The sequence below is a fragment of the Macrobrachium rosenbergii genome, chromosome 6 (assembly GCF_040412425.1).
Source record: "Macrobrachium rosenbergii isolate ZJJX-2024 chromosome 6, ASM4041242v1, whole genome shotgun sequence".
NCBI classification, from domain to species: domain Eukaryota; kingdom Metazoa; phylum Arthropoda; class Malacostraca; order Decapoda; family Palaemonidae; genus Macrobrachium; species Macrobrachium rosenbergii.
In genome coordinates, this window is record NC_089746.1 from 19,363,269 (window position 1) to 19,386,236 (window position 22,968).

Here is a 22,968-nt window from a genome sequence, read left to right on the forward strand (position 1 = left end):
ATGAGGATGAACCAAAGGAGATGTACGTTGGGTCCAAGGTGGTAAAGGAAGGACATTTATATAAGGACGCTTTGGTGGGTGAGGAACTGTGATGAAAGCCTTGTTGGAGGAGTGTAGGAGAGATCAGGTGGAAAGAGGAAGAATGTGCAAGAATGTGGGGAATACAGGCAGTCCCCAGTTATCAGCGGCCTCGGTTATTGGCTATCTGGTTTTACGGTGCTTGTCAAGCAATGACGATAACCAGATTTTCGACACAGATTCCCGGTTGTCGGTACCAATCTCCGGACGTCGGCGAAGATCCTTGGTTATTGGCAGCACTGATCCCCGGTTGTCAGCGCCGATAACCAAGGACCGGAGCTATTATCGCCGATTTTTGGTTGTCAGCGATTTTCGGTTATCATCACACTGTCGGGAACGGAACCCTGCCGATAACCGGGGACTGACTGTATATAATTAGTCCTATCAGTGCTAACAACCTCATCCTAGGTGTGCTAACAACCTCATCCTAGTGCTGATGACAGCAGAAATCGCATACGTAGCAAAGATTAACATTTACCAAAACCATCTTTCGGCTAACACATGCTACAAGACAAGTGTGAAAAACGGAGAGGCAGGCGATGGAGGGCACAGAACCACATCGGCCCGAGAAATGACCCAGTTCCCTGGACAGACAGGTGAGGGCACTGACACCTTGCCTCTATAAGGGAATGCAAAAATGATCGCACACTATGGGGGCACCTGGACAGGTTCCCCAACCAATTCAGACAAACCTTGTACTAGCCAAAATATGTTTAATGTCCTGTTCTATATTCCCAATGAGCTTTTCCTGAACAGAAAGGGAAGCGGAAGGCAGAGCTCAAGACTCAGTACTAACTTAAGCATTAGCAAAGGAAAAGCCTGGACTGAGTACGAATACCTATAGACGAAGGACCTGGAGAAGGGAGAAACGACAGGGTGATAACCTAACCTAATTGCTTTCATAATCCATCAGCTTCCCTTCTCTTCCTCTAATAACAAACTTCAGAAAGTCTTCGAAAATCCCTACTTCATGTCTATTTTAAAGATCACGATTCATACCACTGCAGCTGGCGTAAACCGTATCTCCCCTAAAAAAAATGAAAAAAAACTGCTAAAACAGTAATCATTCTTACAGAACCCGACACCCTTAGCTTTGATTCCAGTGGAGGCATCCTAGTAAAAATAAATGTACAGTACCGTGATAGCAGCAAACAGCCATGAAATACCAATAAGAACCTATACACAATGGCAAAAAGGACTTCTGAATGGGCTAAAACATTTTGTACATGCAACTTACCCGTCAGATATATACTTAGCTTAGTCTCCGACGTTCCCGACAGAAATTCAAATTTCGCGGCACACGTGACAGGTAGGTCAGGTGATCTACCATACCCGCCGCTGGGTGGCAGGAATAGGAACCATTCCCGTTTTCTAATCAGATTTTCTCTGTCGCTGGTTCCGGCAACATCTGTTGTTGGTTCCTCCTGCTTAGATTTTCATTTTTCGCTTGCTGAGGATTATTTTGGACTGACCTTTGGTGACGTATTGGATCTTTGGCTTGGCATACGCTTTTTGTGGTTTGATTTTGATTTTGGCTTTGGATTTTCTGTAAGAATGTCTGATCAGAGTGTTGCACCAGTGTTTCGTGTGTGTGTTAAGTCTGATTGTAAGGTGAGACTATCGAAAGCTTCGGTAGATCCTCATACTGTGTGTTCGAGGTGTAGGGGGAATGATTGCTCGATTGATAACACTTGTGTTGAATGCGAGAATCTCACTGATCTGGAATGGAAGGCTTTGAGCTCTTATGTACGCAAGCTGGAGAAGGATAGAGTTAGGAGCTCGAGTAGGTCTCTTTCTAAAGATGTAGAATTAGAACCTAACACTCTTCCAGATTCGCCTGTCACTCCTGTTGTTCCAGCTCCTTCACCCTTCGTCGAACCTGTGGATTCGTCGTCGGAGATGGCTGCCATGAAAGCCACGATCCGCAAGATGCAGTTGCAGATGCATGCTTTGGAGGAGAAGAAAGGAAAACGTGATGGTGGTGTGTGTAGTGTCCCCAGTGTAGTGGAGGGGGCGTCTGACCGGCTCCGCATCGCTCCTAGGCCTAGACCTCTTCCAAACTCCCAGACCCAGTGGAGGAGGAATGTCGACAGCCGCAAGGGGGATGAAGAGCATTCCCAACGGTCAGGCGTCCCTTCGGCAGCGCCTGTTGACGCGTCCCAGGCTGCCTTAGATCGCCGTAGGAAAGGGATCTTGAAGAAGTGTTTCTCGTCTTCTGCTTCCTCTTCGCCCAAGCGTGGTTGGAGTTCGGCCGAGGAGTCGCGCCCTTTGAAGAGGACTTGGAAGGCCCCGAGAGGAGACGCATTGGATTCCAGCCCTGAACGCTTCCCTGAGGGTTCTCCCGTTGCGAAGAAGAGAACTCAAAGATCTCCCTCCTCTTCTTCGGGGGGTCAGGAGTCCACCAAGCAGATCCTGGTTGGCCTCCAGGCTCAGCTCGCTGCGCTTGCTAGCTCTCTGACCAAGAGCTCTTCTCGTAGGAAGGATGTCTCTCTGCCTGTCAAGTCCTCCAAGAAACACCTTTCTCCCAGCAAGTTTCCTTCTGTGAAGCGCTCTTCTCCAGTTAAGCGCCCTTCCAGTAGCAGGCGCTCCTCTCCTTCCAGGGGCTCCTCTCCTTGCAGGCGCTCTTCATCAGCTGGTAGCGCCTCTCCTCCCAGGCGCTCGCGCCCTCGTCGTCGTCGGTCTTCTCCTGTTGGAGATGATCTCTCTCCTGTGAAACGCTCTTCACGCAAGCCTCATTCGTCGTCTCGTAGAAGCTCCTCCCCAGCCACCCTCCCTTCTGGTAGGCTCCCCTCTCCTAGTAGGGGCTCCTCTACCATTCGAGCCTCTTCTCCTGTCAGGCGCCAGTCTTCTAGCAGGCGCTTTTCCCCGGATCGACGCTCTTCAGTGGACAAAGGCGCCTCTCCTTCTAGGCGCTCTTCTTCTGGCAAGTGCCCTTCAGCTTCCAAACGTTCTCCTCCTCCTGCAGGCCTGGAAGTTTTATCGGAGGACGAATCCCCCAAGGATATTAATGTTTCGGATTACAAGAGGTTAACAGCTTTGCTTGTTCAGGAGTATGGAGAATCCCTCAAGCCTGCTTCTCCTCCTTCTCCTGGCTCCATGCTTTCGAGCACCAAGGCCTCTAACTCATCCTCCTTGGTTAAGATGTGTCCGACTATCTCGATGAAGAAGGCACTTAAGGGCTTCGGAGAGTGGCTCTCTTCGAAGAAGGATGCCGGCAAGACTGTCTTCTCCTTGCCTCCCTCCAGGCTTTCAGGCAGAGCGGGAATGTGGTACGAGACAAAGGAACCGATGGGGTTAGCTCTCCCCTCATCGGCTGGATCAGACTTCTCTTCTTTGGTGGATTCTTCGAGAAGGCTCTCGCTTAATTCGGCCAAGGCTTCTTGGGGATTATGTGAGTTGGATCATTTCCTCAAGGGCCTTTTCCGTGTTCTCGAAGTTTTTAACTTTATGGACTGGTCTCTAGGGGCCTTAGCGAAGAGGAGTCTTGAAGAGGACTTGGTCAGCATGGAGGACCTCAGCAGCGTGTTGTCTTGCTTAGACAAGGCTGTCAAGGACGGCTCTATGGAGATCGCTTCCCTGTTTGGTACTGGCTTACTTAAGAAGAGATCCATGTTCAGTGCTTTTCTCTCCAAATCTGTTTCTCCTCTCCAGAGGTCCTCCCTCTTGTACGCTCCTCTGTCAAGCCATCTTTTCCCGCAGGAGACGGTTAAAGAAGTGTCTCGTTCGTTGTCGGAGAAAGCGTCTCAGGATCTGCTGGCGCAATCTTCTAAAAGGATGAGACCTGCAGCTCCCCTTGCAAAGAAGGAGAAGGCCCCCTTTCAGGAGCCCTTTCGAGGATCCAGGTCTATCAGGAGGCGTAGACCTGAAAGAAGAACAAGACCTTCAGGACTCCCAGCTAGGAAGTCCAAATGAGAAACAAGTCCTCCAGACGCCTGTGGGTGCCAGACTTCTGAACTTCGCTGAAGCCTGGGCACAAAAGGGGGTGGACGAATGGTCCCTCTCTATCCTGAGGAAGGGTTACCTCATTCCCTTCAACTCGAAACCTCCCTTGACAACAACTCCAGGGGAGTTATCGGCAAGATACAAGGATCCTGTACGAAGGCAAGCCCTTCTGCTAGCCGTCGATCAAATGCTAGCAAAAGCTGCCATAGAACCGGTGCAAGATCTTCATTCCCCGGGGTTTTACAATCGGCTTTTTCTAGTGCCAAAAACTTCAGGGGGGTGGAGACCGGTGTTGGACGTGAGCTCCCTGAACGCGTATGTCATCAAGAAGTAGTTCTCGATGGAGACGACATCCTCTCTTCTGTCGTCTCTTCGTCAAGGAGATTGGATGGTGTCCCTGGACCTTCAGGATGCATACTTCCACGTACCCATCCATCCCTCCTCCAGGAAGTTCCTAAGGTTCATGGTGAACGGAAGAACCTTCCAGTTCAGGGCTCTGTGCTTCGGACTTTCCACAGCCCCCCAAGTGTTCACAACCATTCTCAGGAATGTGGCTCATTGGTTACATTTAGAAGGTGTAAGGATTTCCTTGTATCTCGACGATTGGCTGATTCGTGCCAATTCGAGAAACCGTTGTCTGGAGGACCTTTCTCATACCTTAAGACTGGTACAGTCTCTAGGACTTCTTGTGAACCTCGAGAAGTCTCAGATGATTCCTCAGCAGGAAATTGTCTACCTGGGGATTCTGATGGATTCTCGGGGTTTTCAAGCGTTTCCATCCCTGGAAAGAAGGGAACGCTGCCTACAAAAGGTGACAGACTTTCTAGAGAAAGACAGATGTTCTGCAAGGGAATGGATGAGTCTGCTGGGGACCATTTCCTCGCTGGAACAGTTCGTTTCTCTAGGAAGGCTTCACCTAAGACCTCTGCAGTTCTTCCTGAACGAATCTTGGGATCGGAAGTCCCAAGCGTTGTCAGACTCCTTTCTGATTTCGGACCAAGTAAAAGAACATCTCCGTTGGTGGTTAGACCCCCAGAAACTGGGTCTAGGAATCCCTCTTCAACCGCCGAACCCTCGACTAGTGTTGTTCTCAGACGCATCGGAGTCGGGTTGGGGAGCAACACTAGGCTTGGAAGAAGTGTCAGGCACCTGGGAAGCAGAACAGAGGTCCTGGCACATCAACAAGAAGGAACTAGTAGCCATACATCTAGCCCTCGTCCGCTTTGAACGGCTAGTCAAGGGGTCGGTAGTCCTTGTAAATTCCGACAACACCACAGCCCTGGCTTATATCAGAAAGCAAGGAGGGACTCACTCCTTCTCCCTTTACGTCGCAGCAAGGAGCCTTCTGATGTGGGCGGAGGAGAGGAACATCGTTCTCCTCACCAGGTTCGTTCAGGGAGAAAGGAATGTGAGAGCGGATCTGCTCAGCAGGAAAGACTAGGTGCTTCCCACGGAATGGTCTCTGCATCCAGAGATTTGCGAAAGGCTGTGGTTCCTGTAGGGGAGACCCCATATCGACCTCTTCGCCACACATTGGAACAAGAGATTGGAGAACTACTGCTCCCCGATCGCGGACCCCAGAGCAGTAGCAATAGACGGCCTTCTCCTAAATTGGGAAGGTCTAGACGGGTATGCCTTTCCCCCGTTCAAGATTCTAGGGGAGGTGATAAGAAAGTTCGCTTCCTCAAAGGGCACCAAACTCACCCTGATCGCTCCCTTTTGGCCATCTCGAGACTGGTTCACCAGAGGTACTGGAATGGATGATAGACTTCCCCAGGTCGCTCCCTCTCAGGAGCGATCTTCTCAAACAGCCCCACTTCGACAGATATCACAAGAACCTCCCGCTCTCAACCTAACTGCCTTCAGACTGTCGAAGGACTGGTTAGAGTGAAGGGATTTTCATGAGCAAGAAGGCTGTGAAGGCTATCGCCAGAGCCAGAAGATCCTCTACCTTGCGCCTCTACCAGTCGAAGTGGGAAGTCTTTAGGAGATGGTGCCGAGCTCAGAAAGTGTCCTCTTCCAGTACCTCTGTAATGGATATCGCAGATTTCCTTATTTATCTAAGAGAACAGTGTAATCTGGTGGTTTCCACCATCAAGGGATATAGAAGCATGCTTTCCTCAGTTTTTAGACACAGAGGTCTTAACATCTCTGAAAATAAGGACCTTCACGACCTTATAAGGTCTTTCGAGACGTCTAAAAACAAGTCCCCTAGACCTCCCAGCTGGAATTTGGACGTGGTCTTAAAATTCTTAATGTCCGATAAATTTGAGCCTCCTCGATCTGCCTCTTTCAGGGATCTAACCAGGAAATCGTTGTTTCTTTTTGCTCTTGCATCTGCTAAAAGATTGAGCGAATTACAGGCTTTGGAAGGTTCTGTCGGCTTTAAAAAGGACTCTGCAATCTGCTCCTTTAAGCCCCTCTTTTTAGCAAAGAATGAGAACCCTTCCAAACCTTGGCCTAGGAGTTTTGAGGTCAAAGGACTCTCCACTATATCAGGACAAGAGCTGGAGCACACTCTCTGTCCAGTAAGAGGCCTTAGATGTTATCTGGAGAGAAAGAAACAGCTCGGGGGCAATACTGAAAGTCTTTGGTGCTCAGTCAAGGATCCTTCAAGAACTATTTCTAAGAACGCCCAGGCTTTCTTCATTAGAGATGTTATCAATGGGGCGCATCTTTCTTGCAAGGACGAGCACTTACAGCTCCTGAGAGTGAATGCTCATGAGGTGAGAGCCATAGCTACTTCTCTGGCTTTTCACAAGTCTTGGTCCCTCCAGTCTATTGTGGACTCTACGTACTGGAGATGTAACTCAGTGTTTGCTTCTCATTATTTGAGAGATGTTCGTGTTACGTATGAGAAGTTCTTCTCTCTAGGAGCTTACGTATCCGCGGATTCGGTGCTGGGTCAAGGAGCTGAAGCTAATCCTTTTTAGTCTAACTAGTTAGTTGTTCTTTTAATGCGTGGTTGTGTTTTTACGGTCGGCTGGAAGAGAGTGTTGGAGATACTCTCTCTTTCATCTCGTATCACTAACAAGGTTAGGCTTGGTCAGGTGGTCGGGTTTGGTTATTAGCTCCTTGTAGTTTATTATTATTACCTAGCTCTGTCATGTAAGAGGGATAGCCCCCATTGATATGATTCAGGTAGAGGGCTCCGTCATGTAAGTGGGTTAATCCCCATTGACACGATCCATAACAGGCTCTGTTATGTAAGTGGGTCTTCCCCCATTGACACGATCCAGAAGGGCTGTCAGTCTTAGGTCACTTCCTCGCTGAAGCTCTTGAGGCAAGCAGACTCATAGACAGTATCCATGAAGTCTTCTGCCCAATCAGGTAAGAACCATGGTTTTTTGTTTATCCTACAACATATGTTGTTTCCCGTTTTTTAGTTATTAGCTGTCTCTTGCCCTCCTCCAAGGGTGCCAATCAGCTAAGTATATATCTGACAGGTAAGTTGCATGTACAAAAATGATATTTTTATGATAAAATAAAGTTTTGTACATACTTACCCGGCAGATATATACGATTATGGCCCTCCCAGCCTCCCCTCAGGAGACAGGTGGAAGAGAAAATCTGATTAGAAAACGGGAATGGTTCCTATTCCCGCCACCCAGCGGCGGGTATGGTAGATCACCTGACCTACCTGTCGCGTGTGGCGCAAAATCTGAATTTCTGTCGGGAACGTTGGAGACTAAGCTAAGTATATATCTGCCGGGTAAGTATGTACAAAACTTTATTTTATCATAAAAATATCATTTTGAAACACACCTGGTGGAGAACAGGCATACTAGACAGTCATCCAAGCAGCCATTCGATCTTTTGTTTGAATGCTGACTCACTTATCAGCGTGGAGATATAAGCTAACTTTAACAGTAGGTAAGATTCATCCCAAATAATTACCTATTGTGTGAAGGTTAATGGCTCAGGTTTTATGCAAAAAAACTATTCCTAGCTACACTGACAACCACAAATTCAATAAAACTTATTCTGATCCATGAATTACTTGCTATGTTTGTATGCCATGAACAATATGAAACGCAGGGTAACCTACAACATCTGAGTATGTACATACTAGTTATAACTGCACATTCTGAAAAATGGTGAATTACTGCACCTGCAAATGATTAACCAATGTACGTGGTAAAATGCCCTAACCCATAGCAGACCACCCCATGCAAAAAGTCAGTGTATCCCTGGCTACCTACTAAATATTACGATAAAACTACAGTAGACCTATGGGAAATTTCAAAATACAATGTCCCGAAATACCTTACAACTAATTTTCACCTGCTAAACTAATATAAAATTCTACATACACTACTGAACTACGAATGCTAATATCAAACAAGTGAAGTACGCAAAATACTGAGTATCCTGAAAGCCTGGCTACCCAATAGCCTAGAAACTGCTTATCTTCAGGAAAATTAACTTTACAATATACCCAGACTACTAATAACACTACAGCCTAATGAATACAGGGTTACCTGATGGCTGTACCTAATTTTTAAATTAAGGTTTTATGCATAATAAAACATATTGGGCTACCAGCCTAATACAAGAATAAGTTAGCAAATGATATCTGCGATACAAAGTTTCCTGAAAAGTACAGCTGTTTCATATATAACAGTAACCTTAAAATTTGAAAATACTATATAACCAGAAAACAGAGCTACTGTATGGAAGATACCAGTAATTAGAAAATGAATCCTAAAACATTTAGTAAAAACAAGAGTTCTGTATTGTTCACAAAAATATGAGCAATTTGATATGAACCTTGATAAATTTAAGTAAAAACCTGAACACACTAATCCTTAAATAATTAAAAGCAATTTGATATGAACCTTCATCAGTTTGGGTAAAAACCTGAACGTACTGAATAGGCTGATCCTATAAATAATTTCAAAAACTTACTCTGAACAACAACATGATGGCTGCTATTGCAGAGATTTAAAATTTCATAAACTATCCAAGGAGAAATTGGTAAAACAGTTTTAAACTATTTTGAAACGAGTGACATAAAATGGTTACGTAAAGAACTGTGTATACATTCAGCCAAAGTGGACCACCTCATGTGCCAAGAGTTACTTTGAAATTACAAAATTGCAAAAAGCAATTTTGAGCTCCTAACTTGTACACTATCATGAGGCACTATGACCCAGACAACAAACTTGAGCACTACCAAAAAATGAACCCTAATGTCAGTTGTTAAGTGTGAAAGCTGGTTAACTATCATCTATATTAAAGAACCTTGGCCTAAACAGCTTATAGTAATGTAAACCTTAATGACACTTAATTTGGGATTTATGTTCTCCACAGTACAATATTCTATTTAACACTCAGATTTTCAAGTGGTAGGTAATTTCTTCGTAAGGTACTCTTGCCAGATTTGACTTTGGTGACCTGAAATTATATGCAACAAGTTAACTAAGTCATGGAAAATTTAGATTTTGTCCTACAGTACATGTATTTTAAAAGGAACAAACAGGACAAGTAATTTTGATTAGGTATGATTAACATCTTATTCTAGTTATCTTTATGAAATCCTAAGTGCTAGCTTATACCAACAGTTTAATGTATGTACTAAAAATTTGACTACCAACTTCAATCAGCAAAATTGTTGTCTGTGTGAATTAGATTACTTAGGTCTGGCTATCCTATTTAAGAACATTTCAGTTAAATTAAAACTTGAAAAAATGTTCCAACTTCTGATTCGTGCCTTGCGGTATTCTCTTACTTTGCTCATTTTCACTAAGGCTGTTCTCACAAGCCTGTTTCTAACCTTTTTAAATACTATACTATATTTCATGTACTACACCAGAACTCAACTAAACTTCCTCACTTCAAAGGTAATTCCCACAAAAACTCATTTCATGACATTAAACACCTACCCTGAAGTCAAACACAGCTTATTTTAAAAACTCTTCAAAAAGTACTTTTGCTTACAATGCAAAGGACAATTATCCAAGAGGCACAGAGAACATCTTTACCATTATATGAATGTCTTGATTTATCATTGATAACCCCCCGACATTTCCACAAACTGCAGTAGCAACCAATGACAAATTACCTGCAGTACAAATTTAAGTGCTAGAAGCAGCTTTTTAGTGCAAATAATTTCTTTGTCAGTGGACAACTATTTCACACTACCAGCTAGTGACCCAAGTTTGATGCCACAAAAGAATTATGCCTATGGCTCACTTAACTGGAAAATGCATTTTACCCTTGTTGACCTACGCAATAAAATGGGCACCCAGTTGGTTGCAACCTTTGTTGAACGCAGTATGAATTAGCCCATTCGCAAAAACTTTCCAAGAACCAGAAGTTAACACACCTGAAGCAAACTGCTTTGAGAAAAAAGGGTTACAGCCAAAGGAATTATTTGGACCTTAAGACAGCTTCCCAAAATTATACAATTTGAACAATTTTAATACTTGACAGCCTCCAAAAATACTTAATTTCAATGATCTTTCAAGATGCAAAGATTTTTCTATAAAGTGAATGCCTAACAATATACTTTAGTTCATTTAGCAATTTAAATTACTGGTTACTTTAGCAAAGTGCCTGTTGTAAAGACTACTGAAGGGGGTATTGCAGGTATCATCCTTAAAATTTACAAGTTTTTGTTGAACCTAAAATATTTCAATGTAAAATTTTAATCTGCAAAATGATATTTTAATGATAAAATAAGGTTTGTTCATACTTACCTGGCAGATATATATATAGCTGTATTCTCCGAAGGTCCGACAGAATTTCAAATTTCATGCACACGCAGTGGCCGGTCAGGTGGTTAGTACCCATTCCCGCGCTGGGAGGCGGGTATCAGGAACCATTCCCATTTTCTATTCAGATTTTCATAGTGCCGTTGTCTCCTGAGGGGAGGAGGGTGGGCACTATGAATATATATCTGCCAGGTAAGTATGAACAAACCTTATTTTATCATTAAAATATCATTTTGTTCATGAAACTTACCTGTCAGATATATATATAGCTGAATCGCACCATTGGAGGTGGGCAGAGACAGCATAGGATTGAGAAACAAAACAATGTAGATGATTACACATCTTGGTTCCTTACCTTTAGCATAGCTGACTTCGTGATTACTGTCACCCAAGTCTGCGTCTGCTTTACTGGAGTTTCCAACGAGGTAGAGACCTATATGGTTGGAGAGTTCCAGATGATCTGTCAACGGGACGTGACCACTATGTGACCAGATCATAGCCCTCAAGAAGGAAGCAAAGAGACAAAAATAACCACCTGGCCTACCAAACATCGTGACTAGTTAAAAACTAAGGAAAAGGGAAGACTGCCCCACAGTCTACCCCACAACCATAAAAACACAACCAAAAATTTTTAAAACTATTCCTAACCATACATTACAGGATAGGATGGGTACTGCCTCCTTCTCCCAAGATCGTACCAGCCGAAACGTAAGGTCCCAATGAACAGCAAGACTCATACACTGTTCTTACGTCCTTTAGGTAATGAGAGGCGAACACAGAATGACTTCTCCAATAGGTGGCATTCATAATATCGTTCAGAGCCATGTTCTTTTGAAAGGCTACTGACGTTGCAACAGCCCGAACCTCATGCGCTTTAACTTTCAAAAGTTCAAGTCACTCTCCTGACAACTTTTATGCGCTTCTTGAATGGTGGACCTCAAGAAGAAAGCCAGAGCATTCTTTGACATGGGGACGTCAGGTCTTCTCACCGAAAGCACCATAACCTATCCGCAAGACCTCTTGACTCTTTCGTCTTGTCCAAGTAGAACTTTAGAGCCCGAACAGGGCATAGCAATCTTTCTGGTTCCTGACCCAGAATACCCGCCAAACCTTTCAATTCAAAGGACTTGGGCCAGGGGTGAGACGGGTTCTCATTCTTGGCAAGAAACGACGGTTGAAGAGAGCACACCGCATCGTTATCCTTTAAAACCAATTAACTTAGATATTGCATGAATCTCACTGATTCTCTTTGCAGTAGCGAGAGCAACTAAAAATAACGCCTTCTTTGTTACGTCCCTCAAAGAAGCAGCATGAAGGGGTTCAAAGGGGCTTTGCATCAGGAACTTAAGAACTACGTCCAAATTCCAAGACGGAACCAAAAAACTGATGCACCTTAGTCGTCTCGAACGACCTAATGAGGTCATGCAGGTCCGTATTGTTGGCGATATCTATTCCTCTGTGCCGAAAGACCGCCGACAACATACTCTTATATCCCTTAATAGTGGAGACTGCCAGCTTCAGAACTTCCCAAGAAAAAGAAGGAAGTCTGCAATCTGGCTCACAGTGGTCGAGGAAGAGGAAATCCCTCTGCGTTTACACCACTGTCGAAATACGCCCACTTCGACTGGTAAACCGCGATCGAAGATGTTCTCCTGGCTCTCGCGATCGCTCTTGCCACCTGCTTGAAAAACCTCTCGCTCTCGCCAGCATTTCGATAGTCTGAACGCAGTCAGACCGAGAGCGGAGAGGTTTTGATGGTATCGTTCAAGTGGGGCTGTCTGAGTAGATCTGGACGAAGAGGCAACACCCTTGGAAAGTCTACCAGAAGCGACATTACCTCCGGGAACCACTCCTTGTAAGGCCAATACGGAGCGATCAGAGTCATCCTTGTGTCTTGCGACGACGCTAACTTCCTGACCACTTCTCCCAGGATCTTGAAGGGAGGGAAAGCGTATAGGTCCAGACGACCAGTCCCAAAGAAGGGCGTCTATTGATACTGCTCCTGGATCCAGGACAGGAGAGCAGTAGAGCGGAAGCCTGTTGTTCTTTTCGATGTTGCAAACAGGTCTACTAAGGGTCGACCCCATAAACCCCAGTTTTTGACACACCTCCTGGTTCAGAGTCCACTTGTCGGGAGCAGTTGATGACGACGACTTAGCAGGTCCGCTCTCACGTTCTGAACGCCTGCTACAAACCTCGTCAGGATCGTAACGCTCCTGGAACTCGCCCACAACAGGATCTCTTTCGCAAGGACGAACAGGAACGAGAATGAGTGCCTCCTGCTTTTTCAGGTAAGCTAGAGCTGTGGTATTGTCCGCGTTTACCTGGACTGTGCGACCGACACTTGATCTTCGAAGAATCGAAGGGCTAGAAGAATCGCCCTAATTCTTTCATATTGATATGCCAGGTCACCTGTTCCCCTCTCCAGGTGCCTGACACTTCTCTTTCCCCAGTGTTGCTCCCCACCCCGACATTGACGCTGGCCGGAGAACAACACTAGGTCGGGGTTCGGAAGGCTGAGGGACACGCCTTCTGAAAGCTTCGAGGGATCCAACCACCACCTGAGATGCTCCTTCACCTCGAGGGAAAGTTTGAGAGACAACTCGAGATTTTCCTTGTCTTCCCAGTTGTCTTGCAGGAAGAACTGAAGAGGCCTGAGATGTAGTCTCCCTAGGGAAACAAACTTTTCCAGTGAGGAAATGGTCCCCAGCAGACTCATCCACTCCCTCACCGAACATGTTTCTTTCCCTAGGAAGGCTAGGACTTTTCCAGAGCACAGCTGTTGACGTTCGGGACGGAAAAGCCCGAAAAACCACTGAGTCCATCTGAATCCCCAGATACACGATGGACTGTGTTGGGGTCAGGTGTGACTTTTCGAAGTTGACCAGCAGGCCGAGTTCTTTCGTCAGGTTCAAAGTTGCTTGTAGATCCTCCAGACACCTCTCCCTCGATGACGCCGAATCAGCCAGTCGTCCAAGTAGAGCGACACACGTTGCCTGTCAGATGCAGCCACCTCGCTACATTCCTCATGATGACGGTGAAAATCATGGGAGCTGTGGACAGGCCAAAGCAAAGAGCTCTGAATTGATACACCTTTCCCCTCAAGACGAACCTCAGGAACTTCCTTGACTGAGGATGTATCGGGCACGGAAAGTACGCCGCCCTGAAGGTCGAGGGATACCATCCAATCCCCTGGTCTTAAGGCTCCTAGAACAGACTGAGCCGTCTCCATCTTGAAAGTTTCTTTCACGACGAAGCGGTTCAGGCTGCTGACATCCAGCACAGGTCTCCAACTTCCCGACTGTTTCGGGACCAGGAACAGCCTGTTGTAGAAGCCCGGGGAATCCAGGTCTAAGACCTGTTCTACTGCTCTCTTGACGAGCATTTGCCGCAGCAGGTCGTACAGGATCTCTTGTTTCTCTGGACCGTACGACGGAGAGAGGTCCAAGGGCGAAAGGCTTAAGGGAGGGGAGAAAGGAAAGGGATCTTGTATCCTTTCTCTAAAACCGAAAGGGACCAACTGTCTGCCCCTCTCACTTTCCAGGCCTCGGAAAACGCAAAGAAGCCTGGCACCCACCGGTATCTGGAGGAGAATCACATCACTTCTTGCCCCTACCTCTAGCAAGGGCTTTTCCTCTCGAGAGGTTCTTTCCTCGGGAAGAAGGCTTTGAAGATGATCCGGCACGAAAGGGCTTCTTCATCTTGGGTGAATGCTGACGGGTTGACGCTGTCGAGGTCACGGAACCGCAGGGCGCTTCGATGACTGAGCCAACAGGTCCTGTGTGGTCTTCTCTGCAAGCTTGCAGCGATGTCCTTTACCATCGAAGCCGGGAAAAGATGACTAGAAAGGGGAGCAAACAACAGTTCTCCTTTCTGTGCCAAGGAGACGGACTTCGTGGCGAAAACCGCAGAAGAGTGACCTCTTCTTGAGCACTCCAGTCGCAAAGTGCGAGGCCAATTCGTCAGAACCATCTCGGACCGCCTTGTCCATGCAAGACAAGATGCTCAAAAGGTCCGACAAGGAGATCGAGTCCTGACTCCGCGACTTAAGGTCCAAAGCTCCAAGGCACCAGTCAAGGAAGTTGAAAACTTCTAGCGTCTTGAAAAGGCCCTTCAAAAGATGGTCCATCTCCGTAAGAGTCCAGGGAACCTTGGCCGTCGACAGATGAGACCTCCTACTCGAATCAACGAGAGAGGCGAAGTCTCCCTTAGATGAGGAAGGAAGACGTAAGCCTAGTTCTTCTCCGGTCTCATACCACATCGCCGCTTTTGCGAGAGTCTTGAAGGGGGAAGGGCGAAAGAAGACTTTCCTTGAGCTTTGCGGGAGTCCATCCACAAATGGACTTTCTTGAAGGCCCGCTTAGTGGAAAGCGATTTAGTCATCTTCAGAAATCCCGGGGCTTTCCTAGACTTAGTCAAAGTCAGTTGAGAAGGAGGAGAGAGAGGTACTGCCGGCAGAAACTTGTCGGGAAACAATTCCTTCAAAAGCTTGACGAGAATCTGGTAGTCCGACGACGAGGACTGATCCTTAATCTCATCTTCAGACTCGAGACCTTGAGTCTATCTCCAACATCGGGCGGGAAGAGCAGAGAGAAGTTGGAGAGGAAACACGCCGCAGGGACCTCTGCTTGGAAGAGGAACTGGCGTGCAAAGCAGCAGGAGAACCAGGAACCACACGAGAGACGACAGCAACGGCAGGTGGAGCGTCTTGAAGGGAGTCAAAAACGTCTATCGGGCGCCACGCCTGGCAGCATGACGAGCTTCTTGAGCGTCCAATCGAGCGTCACGCCTGGCAGTATGATTTAACGTCTGGATCGTCCCTCAGAGCGCCACGTCTGGCAGCATGACGAACGCCAGGAGCCTGACGAGCGTCATCAACAAAGGGTGAACGTGACGTCTAGAACGAGAAGGGAGGGGAGGACGTCCTGGGGTGACGCCAAGACGGTCCTCCCAACACCCTCCGGGACGAGAGTCTAGGGTTCCTTCCACGACGAGCAGGCGAAGCAGACGGGGTGACGAACGAGGAGCAGGAGAAGGAGAGAACGCCTAGATCTCTTCACTGGAAGTCTAACATCCTTCCGACGAGTACGGGACCTGGACTCTCTGCAATGAATGAGGAGAGTTGCTGCTGCATGGAGGCAATAAGGGTCCTCGTTGGTGACGCCTCTCTCTGGAGGATTACGTAACCTGGAGGCAGAAGGACGAGGGGACGTCCTAATCCTCTTCTCTTGAGGAGGGAGAGCTCTTGGGCGCTCAAACACGTCTTCTTCGGATGACGCCCTGTACTTCTTTTGGGGGGGAACGTGATCCACAAACTCTGGCGAGGAGCACAGAGTAGGAGAGAGAGGACGTGAAGCGTCCTCCTCCCTAAAGCTTCTCTTAAGAGGGCGAGAGTCTACCTGACGGTTCCAACCCCTGCGTGGGGAGGACGTGTCAGAAGACGAGAAGCAGTCCTTCAGGACACGAGCACGAGTTCGCGCCTGGGCAGCCTGGGAAACGTCTTCAGGACCTGCCGAAGGGACGCCAGACTGGTGGGGGTTCCCCGTCACCCTCCTTCGGCTTTCGACATGCTCTCTCCCTGAGTCCTGGGAGTCCAGCAGAGGTCCAGGCCTAGAGGCATGATGGGGCCGGTCTGACGCCCCCTCCACTACACTGGGGGCACTAGTCACTTCACAACACTTTTCTTGGAGAGCTGACACCTTAGATTCTAATGCACGAATCGATTCCATCATGGCGGAAAGCATATTAGTCTCCACTGGCACGATCTCAGGGCTGGAGACAAAACCACAGGGTTAGGTTCTAAAGGTACAGGGAGTTAGGGGCCAGACATCAACACTCCCAAAAAGAGAAGCACTCCTGGAGGAAGACCTCCTCAGTCGATCACGCCCAACTTCCTCACATATTTATCATACGCTCCATTCATTTTCAGACAAAGAAGCACATTCATCACACCTATCATTCAACATGCATATATGCTTCCTACAGTTAGAACATACAGTGTGAGGGTCAACCGCAGCTTTCGGCAACCTCACCTTACACTCAGACATCACACACGCACGGTAACTAGCAGAGCTAGACCCAGACATAATGATAGTCTAATTCAAAACCAAAGAAAAGTCAAAAAAGCGTGATGCCGATCTACCGATCCAAAGTCAAAATACCAAAAGACAATCAGATACTTAAGAAAAAGCAAATCCTATGACGGAGGTGCAGACAACAGTTGTTGACAACACCGGCGACAGAGAAAATCTGAATAGAAAATGGGAATGGTTCCTGATACCCGCCTCCCAGCGGCGGGAATGGGTACTAACCACCTGACCGGCCACTGCGTGTGCCGCGAAATTTGAAATTCTGTCGGACCTTCAGAGAATACAGCTATATATATATCTGACAGGTAAGTTTCATGAACAAAATAATTTTTATCTCCATCCTTACAAGTTTTACAATTCTTACTTGGCCAAAGAAAGGCAGTCAACTTACCAGTGCAGAAAGCAGTAAATACTTTTTAGGAGGTAAAGGCTTAGTCTGTTGCACACACACAGTCAAACCTGTAAACAGTTTTTGTTTAATGTATATTCAGTTAGAAAGATGCATTGAACTACAAAATAGTACACAAAATTTATGGCTTCCCCAACCAAAACACTTTTGCTGCCTAATGTAACCTCTTCAAACCAGTTATCCAAACCCTATACTTATGACCTTAATCTCCAATTCAATAGCTTGTATACTACAAATTTCAGTGCTATAAAACCAGCCATACAAAAAATTTGGTTACAGGGAATAACCTTAAGTTACCTGGCCTGTGGAAACTTAAAACTATCAATATATCTTTCATGAACTTTACACTTAATCTGTAGATAGGGAAATGGGTATTGCCATATGAATATTTTGCACATGGGTAACTAACCTCAAAAATGCTACAGTATATAATATTTGAAGAGCTAAGAGATTTAATAACAACAAAAAGACAACTAATCTACAACTCAGCTATAAGACAACTAAACTATAACTCAGCTATATCTCACTAGCAATAGCAGGTTGGACTTACTCGAACAGTAATCGCCTCCATAAGTCTGTCCTGTACAATGTATGCATTGCAATTGTCTTGAAAGTTACCTTGCATTTCCACAAAGCATTTCTTGATCTGCAGCCAAGTTGTCCATATCCTGACTTACAAATAAACATGAAGCTTTCCTACAGAAGGCTGAACAGATGATATCATAGAGACAGGGCTTCAAGTTTGTCATAATGCTAGTTTGCAACAAAGGTCAGTTTCATGTTCATTTGCAGCTGGATTTTTGTAAATACCATTCAACCCCTGGAAAATCAATCAAACATTGAAAATACATCACCCATTTTACTTCAACTGAGATGCAGCTCTGGTTACAAAGGAAATTTAGATTCTGCACTGTCCAGCAGCATTACAGAATACATCTTTACAATACGATATTTTACCAAAACACCTCAAGACATCTCAAGCCAGGTTCAACTTTTCTACAGATACTCACTCCGCTTTCATTTTTGATGAAATACATTTTCTTGCCATCTTGATGTTCACTGCTAGGAAAAGACTTCCATTCCTGAAAGAGTAATACTGCAACTGTAGAAAATGCAAAATACGAACTTTTCTTAATGGTATCCCAATTAGTATTAAAAAGCAATGATTATTAATTACAATTGCAACAAGTAGACTAAGCATTTGGGCAGGAACTCAAACCAACTCAGATATATTCTATGACTGCACTGAACCCAACCAACATTCAGCTAATATGAACTTTGACAGTTGGGGTGGGGTTTCCTTTATTCCACCTTGTTTTGCTTGTGGCTTAAATCTTATGTAACCAGTGACAAAATTGCCTCATTCGATGTGACAACTGTCAGGAATCTTTCATAAGAGTTCACATTTCATAACTTAATGCAGCTTGGAATTATATTAAAATAGCCCAAGAACATGCCTCAGTTTCATTCATTACATGACATATGCATTGCAGTAAGATGATTTCAAGATTATGCTACACAATTTTCACTTACTCAATACAGTACAGTAATTAATTTTGCTGCTCTTAAAAGGTACTCTGCTGCTTATTGTTGTCCTACCTACCTACCTTGCTCTAAGGTTCCAGTTGAATGAGCAGATGTGTTAGCTGTACCTCAAATACTGCTCCTGGATTTTAACCTTTTTTCTCATTGTGGTACAAGATAACATGTAAACAGTAGTTCAATATATTGCCATTTGCCGTTCCTGATTAGTCTAGTTTACGAAATGACTCCTATACTAGTGCAAAATACAAGTTACAAAACCTACAATTCATGGTTCAAAACAAGGTTACTGAACTCACTAAAGTTAAATTATAACTTTTCAATAAGTTTATAAGCGACGTAAAACCATGTCCATGGTTCAAAATTAATTTACAGTACTTTCGCTAATAGACCTGTCCGTATTTGCCTTCCATTGTTACACACGTTTCATGATACAATTCAATATATTTAATTAATGCAGCCATCAAGGAAGGTGCATCCACATTCACCACATCTGTCACCCCACCAGCCTGCACCTCTGATCTCTACGACCGCTGCTCTAAATATGGGCAAATAAATTAACCATTCAATCCATCTGTAGGTATCTCTTGTATTATGTTGTATGAACCAACAACAGTTCAAATACCTTCAGGAACTGTAATAAAGAAGTTACCTATAACAAAACTATTACACAATGCAGTTTTCTTTACACCTTTAGTTAAGGTGACTATACCATCACAATCATGTACTTTGATACCCTATAGTAACATGCATTCAAAACTTGTAGCAATAGCCATACATTCTTGTAGTAAAAACTAGACAATTTTCACCTTGTTCAGGTGATAATACCTTCATACTTTGTCATGCAACTGAATTTTATTATAAACTTGGATTCAGAAACAATTACCTTTTAGATATCAAACTTTAAAGAAAGCTTACTGAAAAATCTAAAGTTAGTGGTTGAAAGGTTCTTCATTTATGCTTTCATATAAGCAATGTTGCAATGTTACAATGTTACACCATACTAGTCTAGATTGCATTAAAACCCACTGAATCCTTGGTTGATTGAATGGATACCATAAGTTACATGTAACCAATACAGTTTCAAAATCAAAGGCAAACAAAAACCATATCCAGGTTCAAAAACTTACCTCACATCAAAAGTTACTGACCAAGAAAAAATGTCAGATTCATGAAATTCCAACAATGTGAAACTCAAATGATCAACAGTTTGCTGCAAGCTGCAAAATCAATTGCAGAAAAAATAATCAGCTGATGAAAGGCAACAACCAAGATCATGATAGTAAGCATCAGAAATGCTGAGTAAAACTCACTATGCTAGGCTAGTTTATACAGTTGAAAATCAACTGCAAAGATTAGGTTAAACTTCAAACAAAAGTATTAACACATTCCAAAAGGCTTACCACACAACATACATAATCTCCAGAGTTCTATGAGGTTCACTATACTGGTATCTCTCATCTACATATTTAACTAATTGCGCAGAGCTCACAGCAAATATTAATGATTACAAATTACCTAAAATATCCTAATGTTCCTTATACACACAAACATTCCTCGTCCTGATCTAAGGCAGAAAAGTTATAATTGTGGCTACAGTTTTAACGGCATTTCCAAAAAGTGCGACAGAAATAGAGAATGAGACTTCACTAACTCTTAAGCACAGCCCATAATAAAACCTGGTAAATGTAGACACTGCTGCACAGGAAACTGCGGCACAAAGACATTTTTTGACTGAAATGTATGACGGTACATATATGCCATACTGATGGGATAATGAGACATTTACAGAAAAAAAATGATCTTTTGTGCTTTCATCCCAAACAGGTTGCTACTATAGACAGTGCCCTACAGAGCTTTCATCCTGTTTAGTAACAGTTTTTTGGGAGATGGATGCAAGAATTTCTCATAATCTCCACAAATTTCTAAAACTGTCTACACCCTTCTCCATATGGTTTTATAAAGTATATAAAATAACTTCATGCAGGCACCTCCATTACATTTACCATAAACATTCACTATTGCCTCATTTTTATTTACCAAAATAGACACTCCACACACTTAGCTGAATTAAAATACTAAGAGTTAATCTAGCCTAGGAAAGATCTTTCAACTGCTGTGAGATGTAAAATAATATAAACTACAAACAGCCTATACAAATTCCAAAATTCCCTGTAAAACCCTTAGTGCTGTACTTCCTAATAAACCCATATACACATGCTATTTCAGGTTATGTCATGGTGCCAGGCTATGAAAACGGCCCTTAAAGACCACAAAATCAAATGGCCACCTCATGGACCCGATGTGGGCCAATCCAATGCCTTTATAATCTAAATTAGCAGCAAACATGAAATGTTCCACAACACCATACACATTTGCTGAGAAAATTACAGATGCAGACACTAATACCAATTTAAATCTGAAGTTATGCCCACCATGCCTATTGGTGATAACTGCAAAACTTCCAGAATGACCTTCAAGTACACCAACATAACCCATTTAATACTTTCCTAGCAACAGCCGATAGTGCTCCAAACCAAATGACGTTTTATATATTCGCAAACTAAAGCTAATCAATACAGACATTGTTTCGCTATACTGAGTTATTATAAAGAAAACTTTACAGATTGGCAAATTTGCTAAGGCCAACAAACAGCAATTAGGCCAAGCTTGAGTTCTCAAAGCTAGGTCTCACCTTAACAGCAAATAACCAGTTTGATAAAAAATGTCAAGTGAACTGAGTTTTGTGAAGTGCAGCTGATAATGAATGCCACAATCTACTCAAAAGCTTAGGCTAAATGAAAATTAATTCTTTCAAAGCAGGCTAATTACACATCTGTATAAGCATTAGCCTTGAATACCCAATTTACTTTTGGCGGCTACCTGAACGACATACTGGTCACCTTGAAATGTTTAGGAAAAAGTAAAAAACTGACTGCAGTGGCCGGTATATACTCAACACAAACCTGGTGTTTTGAAAATCTAAAATGCTAAGAACATGTCCGCAACACATAAAACCTACAACAACACTACCCACAAAGGCCTAGCCTATAACCATAAAAGTTCCATGGCTCCATTGTCGAATCCTGTTGAAATTCACTCAGGATTCAATTGCCTTTTCAAAAGCATCCATTCCCTACTTAGGTTTGAACGCCTATGACGTTTTAGGTTTGAAGACATCATGTATTCCAGTTGCAAGGCTAGTTAAAAGTAGAATACTCAGAAAAATTTTATGTTGCCATTACAAAATAATACCACGTAACCCAGGGGTGTTTACTGGTTACAATTCTGCCGTATCAGTTATGGAGGGGGCAGGGGGCTGGAATTGTAAGGCCTTTAAGTCATAATTTGATGTTGAGCTGTTTTCAAAAATGCAGGCTACAATTACATATCGTGTATTGGTAACTTAAATAATACCAAATACCAACTGAATGTATCAAACTAAGACCTGCCTGAAAACTCCTGATAATGATGAAAGCCTGCTAGGCTAATAAGTATGTAATAAAGCACTAAACTGTTTTGCACTATCATATACTACCAGTTTCAGAAACTTAACGCCAGGACTAGCATAGGTAAAGGCCGAGCGAAAAAATTAAACTTACTTCAGAAAATATTAAACTTCGAGCGAACATTTAATTTCTTGTTAAGGCACTAAAAATGGACACCAGTTATGGTTGCCGAGTAATATTCACAAGCAAAGTTAATGAATAGCCCGATAAAACCCGCCACTAGGCAAGACTTGTAAAATTACACGTTACCACCTCACCTTTATTAATTTCGGTCCCTTGGCACTTGATTCACTCAATCACACAAATTCTAAATGGCCTTGGATTCTTCCATCACTTGGGTTAACGATTGAAACAAAAAATCAAGGACCCTGAATTCAGTGCTGCCACAATTGACTTACCTAAATTTTATATTCATTCAACCATTGGGAAAATCTAACGTATATTAAACGATATATGTTTTCGTCTATTGTCTAAAGATCATTTGCCGTAAACATATGTTAACCGGAAAACATAAATGTTTATTGTTACATGGGTGCCGACAAAGTGATCGACTGATCGTATGGCTTTAGTGGACCGTGTTGTGACTTGGTCAAAAAACCCTGAAAAGCCTTATCTAACGAAGCCAGGTTCACTATGCGTTTTCTAAATTACTGGGAGAACATCTTTCCGAGTTCTCAACCCAA

The 22,968-nt window shown here is 44.0% G+C and overlaps 1 long non-coding RNA gene across 1 annotated transcript; it reads right to left on the minus strand.

Annotated features, from left to right (window-relative positions):
* Window positions 1–7,699: 7,699 nt before the first annotated feature.
* On the minus strand, window positions 7,700–22,678 carry LOC136839268 (uncharacterized). The gene is made up of 4 exons (XR_010853278.1): window positions 22,543–22,678; window positions 18,245–18,316; window positions 17,217–17,284; window positions 7,700–9,417 (listed from the first exon to the last, which is right to left on the minus strand). It is a non-coding gene; the product is annotated as an uncharacterized lncRNA (long non-coding RNA).
* Window positions 22,679–22,968: the final 290 nt, after the last annotated feature.